Genomic DNA, 16,827 nt, shown 5'->3' with positions numbered 1-16,827 from the left:
AATAGCAGTGAAACAGCTTTAGGAGAAGAGCTGAAACCACATTTTTGTGTGCCTCATGTACCAGAAATAGCAACCCCTTAAACTAAGGGCCCTGAACTGCTTCCAGGACTCCCCCTGCCTCAGTTTAAGCAACACAGAATCACAGAACAGTTTGAGTCAAAAGGGACCTTTTATACAAGCAGGTATATTACACAAGCTATATCCAACTTGCACTTTCCACTTTTCCAGGATTTCACATTCTTTAGACAAAAACCACCATCTGGGAAAACAATCTATTTCAGGAAACTGAGACAAGTCAGCCTCAAACCAGCACTTGTGGAGTCAGAAGAAAAACTGTGACCTTGCAGACATCAAAGCAATAGGCACAGCTGTAATTACACATAAGTTTCCTTCAATTTATTAAATAAAGTCAGAAGTTTGGACATGGGTTCAAAGTTTAGTGCAGAATTCAGATTGAGTTTTTTCCTGGTTATATTATCTTACTATTATTACAAAGCCTGGATATCTTTCTTAAATGAAGAATTAGCAAGGTAGGATTCAGAGCCCCACACAGAATTATTATCCTGTTCCACTGAAGGGAGGAGTAAAAGAAACACTGATAAGAAACCGAGATTTCTTGGGCAAAAGAATAAGAGCAATGCAGATACGAAACTGTTATTTTGTTTAAAAGACTTATTCCAGCATGGCTGATTATGAGTTCCTGGAAAGTCTTTGCTACAAAGGGACAGACACTCATAGCAAGCTCAAATGTGAGTTTTCTGAAAGAGAGAGGACATACTATGAGCAGAAAACCAGGGACCAACTGGAAAGAAATGAGATCAAAGCACTAAAAAAACCCCCTAAGGTTCTGTTACTCTTTGGTTCTACATACTTGCCTGCTACCTTAAAGTTCTGGAGCCTGATTTCCAGTAATCTCCACCTCTGTAACTTTAAAGTCATTATTTAAATAAGTGAGTTTTCCTGAATTGAAATGTTTTAGCTGTCTATGTTTCAGTCTCCTCTCTCATTGCTGTGGTCACTAACTGGCAGAGTTTTGCCTTTGGACAGATTCTTTCCAACAAGCATTAATTCTTCCTCTTCCTTGAACAGTACTCTTCTTCTAAAGTACTACAGCCTAATTAGCTACGGAAACAGATTTCATCTGTAGTGTAGGAACTCCCAGGCCTTTTAGTAAGACGGGAAGGAGATAAAATCCACCAGCTCCTTAAAAAGAAGCTACATGCAACCTGCCTTAGTGATAGCAGCAACCCCACATTCAGTGGCCCAGGACAGAAACAGGCTGAGAATTTCAGCCTTACTACTACCATAAATTGTCACTACCATGGTGACAACACTAGACTTCATCCTCCAGGTGACCCACTCCCTCAATGAGGACCAGTGTTGAGGATAAGAAAGAGTGTGGAGATTCTGGTCTTCTTTTTAGTTTATATTAGCATCCTGCTTTACCAGTGAACCAATCTGATTCACCAGCTAGACAGTTGAGTATCAGAACAAAACTATATACTCACTAAGGAAAAGAAGGAGAAGAAAAAGAAAAATGTTCCTTTTAGTCATAGTTTAGCAATCCTGTCATATTTCTTCAGAATAATGTTCTGTTTCATTAGTGAAGCAAGAAAGATGTCAATTTTTTTTTTAATGTGAGAATAGTTTTTTGGAAGCAAATCATCAGGAAGCTAAGCAGTTGAAGGTTAACACTAAGATATGGTTGAATGCCAGCAGAAGAATTATTAAATCAGTAAGTTTCATTTAGTGAGCTTCAAGCAAGTCAAAAGCAAAGTCATCTCCACAGTATGAAAAACAGATCTGGTTTTAAAGACCAAGCCTCAGCATATCACATAAAATCTGAAAATACAAAGTGATTCAGTCCCTCAGGACAAATACGTGTTTGGAAACTATGAAAAATGCCACATGACACCCAGTAGAGCAAGCAATACATACAAAATAAATCTAGTAAAAAGCTAAAATACAAGGTTAAAGTTCCTGGAACACAGGGACAGAAATGCAACTCTGACTTCAAACACTCAGATATTTGCTGCAAGTGAAAAAAACTGTCAGTAATAATAGAAAGGCACCAGTAACTTCTAGTTAAGTGGTCTAAAAACTGGCTGCCTATACTAGGCAGGAATTAGACCAAGCTGAATATCTACGAACTAAAGCAGGCTAGACCAAAGTATAATTTTCACATCTGTAATACTAGCTATGTTATTTTGATTTTATCCATCAGACCATTTGTAGAGCATCTTCCTCACTCAATCCTAAAATGAAACTCAAGTCACTAGTAGTCCCTTCGACAGCCTCCTCCTTTTCAACAGATCTCCCTACATGCAAGTAGCCTACACAGACAAATTTAAGAGTCAACAACAAAAAAAAGACTCCCGTTTCAGAGAACTTAAATTCTAAAACAAGGAGTGTTTGCAGTATTCCCTAACCAGCACCAAGTAACACGAAACAAAGCAGTTATCAACTCAATTTCATCTACTCCAACCATCACAGATCTTATTTGTGACAGAACACAGGAGAAAAAGGAAAAACACATTTCAGATTACATTAACTTCAAAAGCAGTCACACAGCAGAGATGAAGTGCATTCACAGGAAGTCTCTGAATAAACTTCTAGGCCTATGCCTCCCCCCAAGCAGAATGCTCAAACACTCCCTCAGCTTGAGAGCACCAAGCTGGAAGGAGAAAAAAGACCTCTCCCTCCCAAACTTAACATGGCCCAGAACTCAGCCCTCTGTAGAGGCACAGCTATACAGGCACAAGCTTCATACCACTCGACAGGAAAATCTATCCCAAAGACTGCTGGCAGCTCACCACAGACAGAAAATCATCCAATATGACTATTTGTTTGGACTTTCAGAAAACAAAAAGCAAGCTAAAAGCATGCATGGAAGAAATTCAAACGCTCTTGGAAAAACAAGAGCATTAAGGGTAGATTTTCTGGAAGACGCATCTAGTGCTGCTCATGCTGTTCAGGCATACTGTTAGCACTCAAAAAAGAAACAAAATCTCATCTCTGTTGAGAGCTTATCTCCACCACATGTCTCCCACCCATCATAAATTATTTCACAAAGCATCTCCTGACGGTATATTTTGATCTGAGGGCAGGAGGAGGAAAACAACGTGTCTTTTATTAATGGACACGTCAGTTCTCTTCTAAGAAAGAGGACGAATTCCGCCCGGAGGCTATAGAAGCCGCATCAGGTGCGGGGCATGCCGAGCGAAGCACCGGGCGGGCTGAGGCTGGAGAACAACCCCAGCCCTCTCCTCTGCTCGGACACAGGAAGCGAAGGGCTGCGAGCGGCTGGTGACAGGTACCACGCTGGGGACGAGGGACGCCAGCTCACAGCCCCAGGCCCCTCACGGCTAGGGCAGGAGCGGGGCGGTGCCGGCGACAGGATCAGCCCCCGGGGAGGCAGAGCGAGCGCTGCCGCTGCCCCAGCCCCGACCCCGCTCAGCCCCGCGGGCCGGGCGCGCACCTCGCCCGCCCACCCGGGCCCCGAGCAGCGCCCGGGACCGTGGAAAGAGGCAGGGGCTTGCCACCGCCCCCTCACCTCCCCCGCCTCTGGGATTTACCTGGCCGGGGAGCCCGCGCTGCCCGGACCTGCCCCACCAGCAATGCGCCTTCCCGGCGATAAGGGCGAAGGGGCACTGAGCGGAGCTCTCACCCCCTCACCCTCCGGCCAGGCGGGTGGCAGCCGCTACACCGCTCCCGCTGCCTCAGAGCCTGGTGCTGGAGGCCGCCATCTTAGCTCGGGCAGCGAGACCGCCCCCTCGGCGCAGCCGCCGTGCGGCCCGGGGCCGTCACGGGACGCGGTCACCTGACGGGCTCCGCGCTGCTTCCCCGTTCCCGCCGCCGTCCTTCCTTCCTTCCTTCATTCCCACCCTCGCCCCTTTGCCCTGCCCTGCCCTGCCCTGCCCTGCCTTCTTCTGCCGGGAACCGGCATGGCTCGGTGCGCGCCCGCCGCGCCGCCGGGGGGCAAAGTCCGTGCCGCGCTCCCCTTGCGCGTCGCCTGAGGACTGTCGGTGACCGGTGGGCTCCCGCCCCAGCGTCTACAGGCCGTGAAAGGCGCGTTGAACAGTTAAAAAGCCAGAGCGCGCTGTTTAATTGTGTACATTACTTACGTGACTGTAAAAGCGATGTTAAAATGCCACATTAAGGCTGCGGAGACTGAATCACTGATTTATGTGGTTGGCTAACCACCCTCCAGATTTGTTACGGGACTCGAGCTGCCCGTCAACTTCCCCATATTCTGCACCAGATGTAAGGTTTCCCAGAAGTGTTGTAAATTACGGCAGCATTGTAACACGAGCTTCTTAATATTCCTATTTTGAATATTTTTTAGTGTTACTTGCATTAGAATACTATTGCCTTTCCCTTAAAACAGTGTCATTAAAGTCTGTGAATGAAGAGAGAAATGAGGAAAAAACTAAGTGGAACTAACTATTTCGGTGGGAAAAGATCGAAACCACAGGTGTTAATTTTTTTTAATACCTGTTTCATCATCATATGGACTCTAAGAAACAGCATGAAGCTGAGTCAGGGGAGGTTTAGGTTGGATATCAGGAAAAGGTTCCTCACCCGGAGGTGGTTGGGCACTGGAACAGCTCCCCAGGGAAATGCTCAGCACCAAACCTGACAGAGTTCAAGAAACTTTCGCACAATGCTCTCAGGCACATGGTGTGACTCTTGGGGTGTCCTGTGCAGGGCTGGGAGTTGGAGTCAGTGATCCTTGTGGTTCCCTTCCAACTCAGGATATTCTGTGATTCTATGGTAAACTATTTGTCTTATATTTTGCTTAAAATATTTAAATACTAGTCAGTCATTCTGATAAATCTAGTCCTCTGAATCTGGGGCACTGTGATAAAATAGCACTGGTGGGAAAATAACATTACTTTTGGGAAGCTGATAAATTGCTATTGGTTACAGAACTTCAAGGGAGAGGAAAAAAAAGATTTAATGTTTTATTAATGTACTAGGAATTGTAGGAATCTAATTTCAGAGAGAGGTCATATGATTCAGAAGGGTTTCTTTGAGTGCATGGAAGAATTTTTGTACGGTCTCGGAGTGATTTTTGGTTTTGTTGATTAGTTGGCTCAGAGGGTTTTTGGTTCAGGGGATGTTGATTTTTGTCTAAGTACTTATTTTGCATTTTTAATATAGGTAGGTAAAATAAATCAAGTAAAGCAAGAGCTTGTTAGCTGTTTATTACTCGGGAACAAAGAATGATACTTGCATAATGAAATTGATGTAACAAAATAGTAATCAATGTTTTCATGATTGGATTTTAATCAGACAGCACAGATTATACTTCAGTATATTCATTCAGCTCAAGCTAGTATTTCAGTAGCTGTGTTTTCCACTATTTTTGAACATGCTTTTGCATAAATATTGGTATTAACTTTGGATCTAATGCAAACAACTGATAAAAGGAAAGGCGACGACAGATTTAGATAGAGAAAATTTGAGAGATAGTGAAATAATGATTTTGAAATTATTCAGAGAAAAAGTGAACAAAGAAGGTGTGTTTAGCAGTTCTGACAGGAAGTTATGGAAATTATATTGTACAACATGGTTCAGTATCTTTCAGAAATTAAAGTAGACCAGGATTTCATTACTATCTAACTGTAAAGTATGCATGAAGTTACCTTGTGTGCAGAAAAACACATTCTAGTTTGCTCAGTCATTTTTTCTTGTGAGATGATGCTACTGGATATTTTTAGAGATAGGATCTCATTTTTCTGTGTAACGAAAGGTTTGGGGAAATATTGGAATACAAAAATTGTATTTTTAATACCTCAATTTTAAAAGTTTGCTGGTTTAATTTTAAAAGAAAGTGAACAAAATCCTCACTCCATTAATGTCAATGGGAGTTTCGTGATTACCTGTGTCTGATACAGGTAGTGTTTTGCCCTTAGTTTTTCCAGTCACTTATGGAGTCAGAAATCATATCAGAGACATTCTCATTATCAAAATAGCCATAGCAAAAGACAGTTTTGATGCGTTCTTGAAAGATAAAATGTTAAATTGCTTCAATCCACTTTGGAGAAGCAAACCCAAGTTCAGTTCTTCCAGATCTTTCATCTGAAGTATTGCAAATATCAGTCTGACATTGTCCATTTAAATGCTTCCATTTGCAAAAGAGTTCAGGCCATCTCCAGTCTAGAGAGCAGGATCTCTCCTTACCATCCAATTATTGAAATCTAGAAGGAATGAAGAGTTCTAGTCCACCACTAAATAATTAATAGTCCACTGGCTATTTGTGTGATCAGCACCTATTCTGAAAGACTGCGGTTTAGGGTGGCTGAATTCTTCAAGCAAGCTACAGTACAGGTACTGTAGAGCCAATGCTAAGATTCTCTGCAGCAACAGTAAGTATTATGATTTTAAATGAAACCTATAATAGCAGAGATCCTATTACTTTTAACACGGATATATTGTGGTTTATAGCAATAAACAAAGAACAAGTTTCTACCTAACCTGCAAACAGCAAACAATGGGCAAATTAATTTCCCTTTCTAGTACTGTCTCTAATGGTAGGGCAGAATTTTGGGTCATCTGTTTGGACAAATGAGAGGTTTTTCCACCCTTCCTTGTCTCAGAAGAAAATAAGTTCCTGCTAGAACTGGGAATAGTTACTTCACTCTCTTACTTAACTTTCAGTGTTGGAGGGTGCAGGACTATCCACTCTAAGGTCAAGTACTGTTTTTCTGCCATGAAGTAATGGGAATCTATCCAGTCTTCTTAAAGACTGGTTCTAAGAGGTACATCACAGCTTAATGTGAATTTAGGATAACTAACACAAAATACGCTTAATAATTGTAATTTTTAGATGACCAAATAGCAATAATAGTAAGGCTTTGATGACTCATTATAGTACTTGACTGAGAAAGGGTAACAGTAAGATTTTGAAAAAGGAGAAATCAATGTAAAAGTCCCACAAAAATCCAATTAAGCAACATGCCTTTGGAAACCTCTGTTCTGGATATTATCTCTTTTACTGCAAAATTGTTGTACAGTAATTTCACGAACACAAGCCGCACCATTTTGATCAAAATTTTGGTGGAAACCCAGAAGCGTGGCTAGTACTCCAGGGCGGTTAATATATTAACAATATTCTAAAACCTACCAACACGGAAGTGAGAGCCCACGGCAGCCCCAAGCCAAGCTGGAGCCTAGCCAGCCCCGGCAGAGGTAGGAAAGCCTGGCAGAGGTGGGGCCAGCGGTGTGGGGGATGGGCAGCAGAGCCCGGGCCAGCAGCGCAGGGTGGGGGAGGCGGCAGAGCCCGAACCAGCAGCGCGGGGGAGCCCGGCAGAACCGGGGCTAGCAGTGCAGAGGAGCCCAGCAGAACCGGGGCTAGCAGCGCGGGGGAGCCCAACAGAACCGGGGCCAGCAGTGCAGGGGGGGCCAGCAGTGCAGGGGAGCCCAGCAGAACCGGGGCTAGCAGTGCAGGGGAGTCCGGCTGCGCAGGAGAGCAGGGCAGAAGTGGGAAGCCCGGCAGCGCGGGGCTGCCCGGCGGCGCGGGGAAGCCCAGCAGAACCGGGGCTAGCAGTGCAGGGGAGCCCAGCAGAACGGGGGCTAGCAACGCAGGGGAGCCCAGCAGAACCGGGGCTAGCAGCGTGGGGGAGCCCAGCAGAACCAGGGCCAGCAGCGTGGGGGAGCCCGGCGGCGTGGGGGCCTGCAGTGCCGGCCAGGGTGAGCAAACACGGCGGCGGCGGTGCAGACAGCAGGGGGGGGCGAGCGAACCTGGCGGCGGCAGCGGCAGCACCACCTGGCTGGCCCCGAGCAGCCCCGCCGAACTGTGGCGCCAAGCTTGGTCACTCGGCCCCATCAGCAACCATGAGCAGGCCAAGCCTGCCTGGCCCTGCCCCGAGCCAGTAAACCCCACTATGCCACGATTCTGTTACTAATTGGCAAATTTGTGAAAGTTGCACACGGATCCTCGCTACGAACGAAAGTGCGGCTAATATTTGGGTGCAGGTTTTTTATTGGCAAAGACATCAACATTTTCAACGCACCATAAGTGCGGCTTATACTCCGTGCAGCTTGTATTCGTGAAATTACTGTAAATGGCAAAATGCAGGTTACACAGAGGGCCTTCTGGAAATCAGACTCACATTCCTGCACCAGTTTTTGTTCTGTTCTTTGTTATCCCAAAGATGCATTAAGACTATGCTGACAATCTGCCAGCTGTTCAAAGCTCACATCAAATTTTTATGTATCTTGACACATTTTGTCTAAAAATAAATGCAGATATTAACGATAATTTATCTTCTCTGTGACATTAATTAACAGGTAACTTTTGAATGCTCCCCACTGATAATTCTGTATTTCCTGATAGACTCATTAGATGATTACTTGTTTGTTATCCTAGCTAATAGCTTGATAATAACTGTAACCTTAGCTAATTAAGTTTGTGATAAATTTTGGTAAATTATTAATAAGTATCTTCAATACAGTGATGCATGCCCATCTGTATTCATATTCATAACATTCCTCCAATAATTCCTCTTCTGTTTGGATAATCCTTTCATTTTGGCATTGGCTTATGTACAGTAAATACAGTAATTTCCCAACTATAAGGTGCACCCTTTTGACTAAAATTTGGGTCCGAACCCAGAAGTGCGCCTTATAGTCCGGTGCACCTTATATAATGTACAAAGTTGCGAAATTTGCTGACTCCCGGTGGTGCGTCTTATAATCCAGTGCGCCTTATGGTCATGAAATTACTGTACTCACATATTAACATTTGATCTCTTAATCTGTCTATACCCTTGTATAACCTGGTCTTTTTGGTGTGTTTTTTGAAGATAATCTACAAATTGTTTTATAACTCTTTTACCTTCCAATAGATAAGTTCCAATATTAGTTGCAGTCCAGTCTTTATGTGGGCACATCTGGTATAAGAAAAGTGAATCTAACAGATTTGCTTAAAATATCAGATGTCATTCATAGTAGAAAGAATCTTTTCATGGAATAAAAGAGCAATGTGCAATGATGTAACAGTTCCTTGTTACAGTTCCTAATGCAATTTCACTGTTTAAAAAAAATGTAAGGTTGTTTTTTATTCAAAGGAAAACATAAAGGAGAAATGCATAGTTTATCACATGAAAAATGAAATACCAACCAAGTCATACAGGAAGTCTTTAACTACCTTCTCTTTTGACTGCATTTACTTATATTGGTGAAAAAAAAATCTGTACACATATGTTTAGTGGAAACCTTGATAAAATGACAATGAAAATTCCCATATACTTAGTTCATCTTGGGAATGTTTCACCTTAGCATAGCAAGCCTCCTTAAGGTAAATTGTTCTTTGAAATATCTGACTCCTGGGGACCATTTTGTGATAAAAGGTACTGCAGATGTCCCAGGTGATATTTCTTCCCACTGTTGACACACAGCCTATGTGGGGAAGAGCCCTGAAAAACAAAGAGGCATTGCAGAAGGAGCCGTTTGTGAGAAAGGTGAAGGCCTATGCAAAGAAGAAATTGGAGTTCTGGAAGAGCAGAACTGGCCAGTGTGGTAGGAGTGGATTTTGTACATGGGACTCATAGGATGAATAAATGTCTTGAACAGCTGAGAGAGGACCTGAGAACTGGGAAGACAGGAAGAGCTGTAAGGCCATGATTTTTGAAAATTTTACTGTGAACAGAAGAAGTGCTTATGTAGGGAGAAGAGGACTTTTTCTCAAGAAAACTGATACAGGCAACTCACAGAAGAGGGAAAGCAAAAGGCGAAGAAATACCTAGATATGACCTAGCAAAACACTGTTAATGATACAAATAGCTGAGAACAAAGACTGGGAATGTCTAGGAAGGAGACAGGGATTGATCGGAGAAAGAGGTTAGTGGAGCAACAGGTTGCAAAAGACCGGGCAAAAGATCTGTGTTGTAGAACTGGATGTTGTATATGATACTAACCCACATCACGACTATGTGGATTTTTAAAATAAACCTAGAGAATTATGCATTTACATACATAAATAACTATGCAATATTGACATTGTAAACTAAAAAGTCGTTTAGAGTTAAAAAATTCTGGAAGATTAGGATTGCCTTTGCAAATAATTGCATGCTTGTGTATAATTTTTATCCATGGGAACTTTACCTTATTCAGTCCACAAGATGAAAAGACTCATTGAATCCACATGGATGCTATGCTGTGTTCTATTCACATTGCTCAGTTTGCTGGTCCACATTTTTTTAGTGTACACTATACCAGCTCTATTATTGAAGCTTCAGAATATTCAAGCTTACTAATTTCCATATTGGCATTTCTGTGACATTGTTCAGTACACTGAGTGCTCCAGGAACATGATTTAATTTATTTTCACAACATCTTTCTACTTCTAATATTTGACTAGTTGAAAGTACATTAATGTTTCTTTTTCTGTATATTCCTGTATATAATTTTCAAGTATCCTAATAAAACCTTTAAAGATAATGTGTTTTTTAGCAAAAGCACACTTCTATTTTAAAAAAATCAAAATTGTTTTTTGATCTCTCCCTGTCTCTTTTTATAGACATAAGAACAAAAACAGATGACAGTATACCTTGCCGGCTTATTCAATGAATTGATCTGTGTGACAGTGTGACATGTCAACTTTTACATATCTTATGTATTTTAGTAATACTCCTATCTTAGAAAATTCATGTACTTAAGACATTGCATCATCAACTTCATTGTCAGTTTATTTATTGAAAGTTGATTTTTGTGGAAAGTTAAATTTAAATGTTAGTTCAGGAATAGGAATGCTATTAATTTGAGAAACTGGACATTGATGGAGTGGCTGAAATTTATATTCAACAATTAGGGTAACAAAACACAAAAAAAAAAAAAAAGTTTAAAAATGTTATTTTGAGCACTGAAGTATTTCAGGAGCACAGTGAATTAGTGGGACAGTAGGAAAATTCAATCATTGGAGTTTTTTGGTAGAACTACTCAGAATCACAGGGAGATTCCTGCCTTGCAGGTGTTTAAATTTAGTCATCCAAACCAAAAGGGCTTTGAAAACCAAGCAGCAGGTTCCAATTGCTTACACAATACAGTTTTCATCAGCAAGAGTTATGAAGGAGTCACTTATATATTCTTGAGTCCTCACTGCAGGCTGTAGAGCAATAGGGGAAGATAAGTACTAATTCTCTGATTCCCTGGGGTCAAATCGCAGAAGTAGAAATAAGTGAGATTATAATGCCCAATGGAAATAATTGTGGACAAAACAACAAACAGGAATTATGAACCTTGCCCAAAGTATCTCAGATGATTCTTAAAATCTTACTATTTTTAGAGAGCAAAAATGTTCTTGAGCATATCCAGTTTCATCAGAATTTGTTCATGAAGCACAGAGAAGAATAGAGGAAATTATGATCTCATAACTTGCAGGCCAAGCCATTGAAATTATAGCCTTGTGAGAAAGAATGTAAATCAGAAAGAATATTTCATTTTTCCTTTGTTTTGTAAAGCTTCCCATAGTCGAGTAGTATGCTCTTTACCATTTAGAATGACTGCTAGCTGAGAAATGCTAGTTTAACCATTTATTAATGATAAATGCAAGGTGTTATCACAAAAAACAAAGAACATTTTATTACCTAATAACATTCCTCAAATCCAATTCATCTGTGAACAGATTACTACCAATAGCAGCAGCACCAATGAAAAGGCTTCTGCCTGAAAGATCTAAGTTGCATAATATGTGAAAGCTCTGTTGCTTTTATGACAATCTCAAGCATTATCTGTATATCTTTTAGAGACTCCCACCCCAATAATAGCGTAATGCCTTATATGCGTGATCCACAACTAGAACTTATTTTCATGGTGGATTTTACAAAAATGTATTTTGGTTTCATAAACGTTCTAAAGTACAACAGAATGCAATTATCTGTTTGCTGGAAGACAAGAAATTTCACATTAGTTCAAGACCTGTTTTATTGAACTGTGTTCAGTTTCTCAAAGCATTCAAAAGTTTCATTATGAGATTACACCAGGCACCCCTAGCTCCAGCACCATAGCACAGAAAATGGGATGCCCTATACCTGCTGCTTTCCACATTTTGGATGGTGCTGCTCACTCTCTAATCCTGCTCTCCAAAGAAACTCTTTACAATTATTTTAAAAGTTAATGTAGCTTTGTGTGTATGTGGTTTGTATATCTTACTAGGCTACTTAAGCTGCTCTCTCCCCACTTCCTGCCCCTTTTTTGCTATGAATAACTGGAAATTAACTATAGTCAGAATGCCTAAAAATCATCAGTGATGGTATTTCAGGGTATATTCTTATGTGTAGCTTTACATCTTGCTGTAACTTCCCACAGCAAAGAATAGCACACAAAGCTACCCTGTCCCTGCATGGTAGAACCGGCATGTCACACTGATGACAGAAGGCCCATTTGATTTAGAGTAATTTCACGACCATAAGGTGCACCGGACTATAAGGCGCACCCCCAGGAGTCGGCAAATTTTGCAACTTTGTAGATCATATAAGGCGCACTGGACTATAAGGTGCACTTTTTTTTGTCGCGAAGATCCATGCTGTGCACAACAAAGTAACTACTTTGTAACAGAATCCTGCTATCATGGAGTTTATTGGCATGTACTCAAATTGGAAACATTTTAACAGATTGGTGTAGCCTTTAAACGCAGCCCCAAGTGCCCTCCCCATGTGCGGGACCCGGCACTCCCGCCCGCCCCTGGCTGGCGAGGCGGGGCTCACGGCTGCTGCGGTTCAGGGTGGCCATGGCTCACACCTCGGGGTTACTGCGGTTCAGGGTGGCTTGGGACCGTCCGCGGCTCAGGGTGGTGTGGCACTGCCCGCTCCCTCTCTCCCTGTGTGGCTCCTGCTGGCCGGGGGTTGCCTGCCTCCTCTCTCCCTGTGTGGCTGCCGCTGGCCAGGGCTGGGCAGTCCCTCTCAGCCCATGTGGCTGGCGGGGGCTGGGACGGGGGCTGTGTGGTTCCTCTCAGCCTGCATGGGCACTGCTGGCCGGGGGCTGGCCGCTCCTGCCCCGCCTCGCGGCTGGGCTCATGGCTCGCACTTTTTTTTTGCAGTGAGGAGCTGAGCCGCATGCAACAAAGTAACGAATTACTGGCAGTTTGCAAACATTTTTCACAGACTGGCATAGCCTTTAAACACAGCCCCAGGTGCCCTCCCCGTGCCGGGGCCGGGGGCAGCTCCCTCCCTCCCCGCACAGCTCCTGCCGGCTGCAGCCGCCCACTCCCGCCCCCACTCGTGACTCGGCGCTCCCGTGGCATCGCCCCCCCATTGCGGCTCACACTTCCGGATTTGCGAATTTCGCAACTTTGTACATTATATAAGGCGCACCGGACTATAAGGCGCACTTCCAGGTTTGGGGGAAAATTTTAGTCAAAAGGGTACGCCTTATAGTTGTGAAATTACTGTAATTGACATTTGAACCTGAAACTCCTGATGGAGCCAGGAAAAGCCTTGCTCCTGGAAGCTGTGCCTCCTCCTCGACGCAGACAGATCTCAGATCTGAGAGGTCACATGCAATTACCGTGGAGTCCTTGACTCTGAATCTCCAAACAACGTTGTGGAGCTCATGAAGAAAATAAAGTGATTTAATCCATAGAGGTATGTGGTATTGCCTATAGGCATTTTCTCACCTTTTTTGTTAATAGGAAAGAGGTCTCATAATATATGTGAGAAATGTTTTAAGCTCTCTGTGCAACATCCATGATTGCTAGTGCTGGTCTGAAGGAGGGTGGGGAATATTCCTAGGCAACACACCCTCTCCTTGGAAGAAGGCTCAGAAGAGATGGGCACAGGTGCTTATAAAGATCATGTTATGAGCTATTTAGAGTGATAATCAGATTACATCCACAGTAACAACAGAAGGAGGATGTAGTGTATACTGCAGTAATACTAAACAGCGTTGCAAACCGTGGACATAGAGAAGCTGATACTTTGCATTTCCCCACTATTGAATGACAGCTACAATGTGAGATTACCGGACACAGTGAGTCATAAAAAGAGCATCAGTCAGCATGATTTTCAGGCTCTTTCCCATTTCCTGTAATAAGCAGAAGCAGTACTTTGTAAATTTCTGTTTTCTTATGAGTTTGTGGATATTTTTTCTTAAATCATTACAGTTTCACCTTCATTTCCCTCATGCTGTTGCTGGTTTCGTTTTTCTCATTATGACCAAATCAAAGAGTTCCTTACCAATTTCTCAGTCTTGCAGGGATACTGGTATTTCAGATTCTGGTGATGAAAAAGTATTTCGCCTTTAGTATCCAGATCACTGGGTCATTTGGCTGAATTAATGGGAACAGAAGTAGATGAATGTGAGAAAGCACAAGCAGCAAGGCAGAAATGCATGCACTAAGTTAAGACTCCTTCTAGCATCCATTTCAGGCAGTATATTATCCATATTATCTTCCCACTCTTTTTTGCTTTGCTTTGACACAGATCGTGACCATCAAGTGGTATATAAGGCATATGCTGTTGTTTTTAAGCATAAGCATATGGAAAGTTATGCAATCTTATTTAGTGCTAGTTTTTTTTTGGCCAAATTCCCTGGAACTTCTGCTGTCCTATTTTTAGTGTATGGTGGAGAGGCATGTAATAAAAGAAGCTTGAATATATCCTTATTTATACCTCTTAATTTGTGGAAAATACAAATTATTATTGTACTATACTAACAAACCAATTTTGGATTAGATGAATTAATCAGCTTTTTTATAAATTACCTAAAAGTAAAGTGAAATTAGCTAGTGTGCTTATTGAATTTATTGGTCAGCAAGTAAGTGCTATCCACTTGAGAGGAGGGTAAGCTAAGTTTAAAAATCCTTGGACTGTCCCTCAGTAGGGGTGATGTTATAACAGTCATGAAATGGACCATGTTCCCTATTATAAAATCACAGAGTTCTTTTGTTTCTGCTTCTGGCCCAAATTGCGTTTTGAAAGGAGGAATATCTTCCACTATAGGAAAATCAAGAATAAAATTTATATGAATATATAAACCAATTTCATAATTGCTCAAGCTTTTTGCTGATGGCTTTCACTCACAACCTACAAAACAAGTGGTTTGTTAGCAAAAAAAGCAATGAGCCTGCTTTTTTTTTTTTTAACTACTGATCATGTTCAAACTGAATCTTTTTATGAAGAGGTAATTATTTGTGCAACACTGGATATGCTGATTAATTATTTCAGTGTGAATTCTATAATCTGAAGTGACCTGACTGTTACAAGAAAACTTTTCTCTGCACAAATAAGATTGAAGTCAAATAAGGTATACAATACTGTATTCAGAAAGAGACTAAAACTGAATTGTTAGTTTATTGTATTTGAATAAATGAACATTTTGGTAGTCTTTAAGAGAAAATGAAGCATTTATTTAAATTATTTGCTGTTCTTTTCTTATGTAAAAGTGACTAGCAGTTATGTCTTTGAATAAAATTTGGTTTTCTCTCTGAGGAGTGCTTGGAGAGCTGGTGCACCCAGTTTTTTTAGGAAAACTAAGATAGCTTTTGACAGAAGCACAAAGTGATGACTTAGCAAATGGCCGACAAAGGACAAAATGTTCAGTTGTGGCCCTAAATTTATTTTAGTTCAACCGGTAAACAGGGACACAGCTTGGACTTTGCTGATTAAAAGCAAAATTTAAAAGCCCGAAGCTGCATTTGACAGTGTTCCAATTTGTAACCAGCTCAACACATGGGATTGTGTTTCCTTTTACTTTGTGGCTTCCGGCATCCCTGTGCAGAATATTGCTGTTTCATTGTGGGTTTGTGTATTTTCTTCCCCCTAGGAGAATTTATTTCTTCCTCTCAATTTCCTAGAGAGACTTAATACCCCTGCCCAAAATCCAAGACATATGCAGCTTACCATATTTTTCTTTGTTTCACTTTTCCTGCCTTTACCATCTAGAAGGTCCTACCTCTTCCAGCCTTTGCTTAGGTGAGTGCCCTTAGTGTGAGGGATCAGTCAGGCGAACTATGCGTGTTTGATGAGTAATCCCACAGGTGATTATTTCCAGGAGGTGGCTGCAAGGTAAGTCTTTTGCATTTCCTTTGCTGTTTTTATCTCATGTATACTCTTGTGTGTCCCTTCTTCATGTCTTTTCTGCCTGCATGTGCTTCAAGCAGCATTTCTCTGTACTGCAGGAGGCAACACAAAGTTAATTACCTTCATTTACCTCAGAAAGTACCTTTTTAAAATCTGAATACTACTATTAAAAGCAGTATAAATCTGTCACAACAATAAATTTGCTTTCAAAGTAACATTATTTTTGTACTTACATTAGTACAAAATCTTGAAGGAGAATTTGGAAGTGGGAATTTCCTTGCCAGGAATTATTTCTCAAATGACTACAGTCTTATCCCTTAATAGCCTGGGGTTTTAAAATTTTTATGTTGTAGATTTTCCCAGAATTAAAAATATACAAAGTCGCAAACTTGCTAGGCCTTAAACATGTGTTTCCAGAACAAATATGTCTTTGATTAGTTTCAATAGAAAGCTTGTGTCTGTGTGTGGCAACAGCATTGGACTTCAGATAACAAAGTGTTGAAAATCCCCAGTTAAAATTCCCAGTGTTTGATGAAGGGGCCAAATACAATGGGTTGGATTCATCACTGTAATCAAGAAGAGGTAAGAAAATGCTGGTGGAAAGTCTGTGGTCAGCATGGAAATTTAATATAGCACAACTAAGCCTCTAATCAACAGCAAAAATATGTTTTTCCTCTGTTCTTCTGTTTAAAGTGTCTGTTGTATTAGCTGGCTAGGGGAATTAAGCACAGATCAAGATGGACATAGGCTAACAGAGGTCAGAATCTTCTGAAGTTTTGCCGTTGAATATGACTGAATAGAAGTT

The 16,827-nt window shown here is 41.7% G+C and overlaps 2 protein-coding genes across 3 annotated transcripts in view; both read right to left on the bottom strand.

Annotated features, from left to right (window-relative positions):
- The window catches only part of DNAJC13 (DnaJ heat shock protein family (Hsp40) member C13), a 64,878-nt gene extending 61,094 nt beyond the window's left edge, over positions 1 to 3,784 (bottom strand). For both annotated transcript variants that reach the window (XR_004419453.2, XM_033072682.2), the window contains exon 1: positions 3,576 to 3,784. The gene's annotated coding sequence lies outside the window, so the exon portion shown is untranslated. The remainder of the gene's footprint in view (positions 1 to 3,575) is intronic.
- Positions 3,785 to 6,150: 2,366 nt separating this feature from the next.
- The window catches only part of LOC117003075 (prostatic acid phosphatase-like), a 34,003-nt gene continuing 23,326 nt past the window's right edge, over positions 6,151 to 16,827 (bottom strand). The window contains exon 12 of the mRNA XM_033072707.1: positions 6,151 to 6,203. The gene's annotated coding sequence lies outside the window, so the exon portion shown is untranslated. The remainder of the gene's footprint in view (positions 6,204 to 16,827) is intronic.

Source organism: Catharus ustulatus, chromosome 1 (genome assembly GCF_009819885.2).
Source record: "Catharus ustulatus isolate bCatUst1 chromosome 1, bCatUst1.pri.v2, whole genome shotgun sequence".
Classification (NCBI taxonomy): domain Eukaryota; kingdom Metazoa; phylum Chordata; class Aves; order Passeriformes; family Turdidae; genus Catharus; species Catharus ustulatus.
Note: the sequence above shows the minus strand (reverse complement) of the source record. Positions and strands in the feature narration are given on the sequence as shown.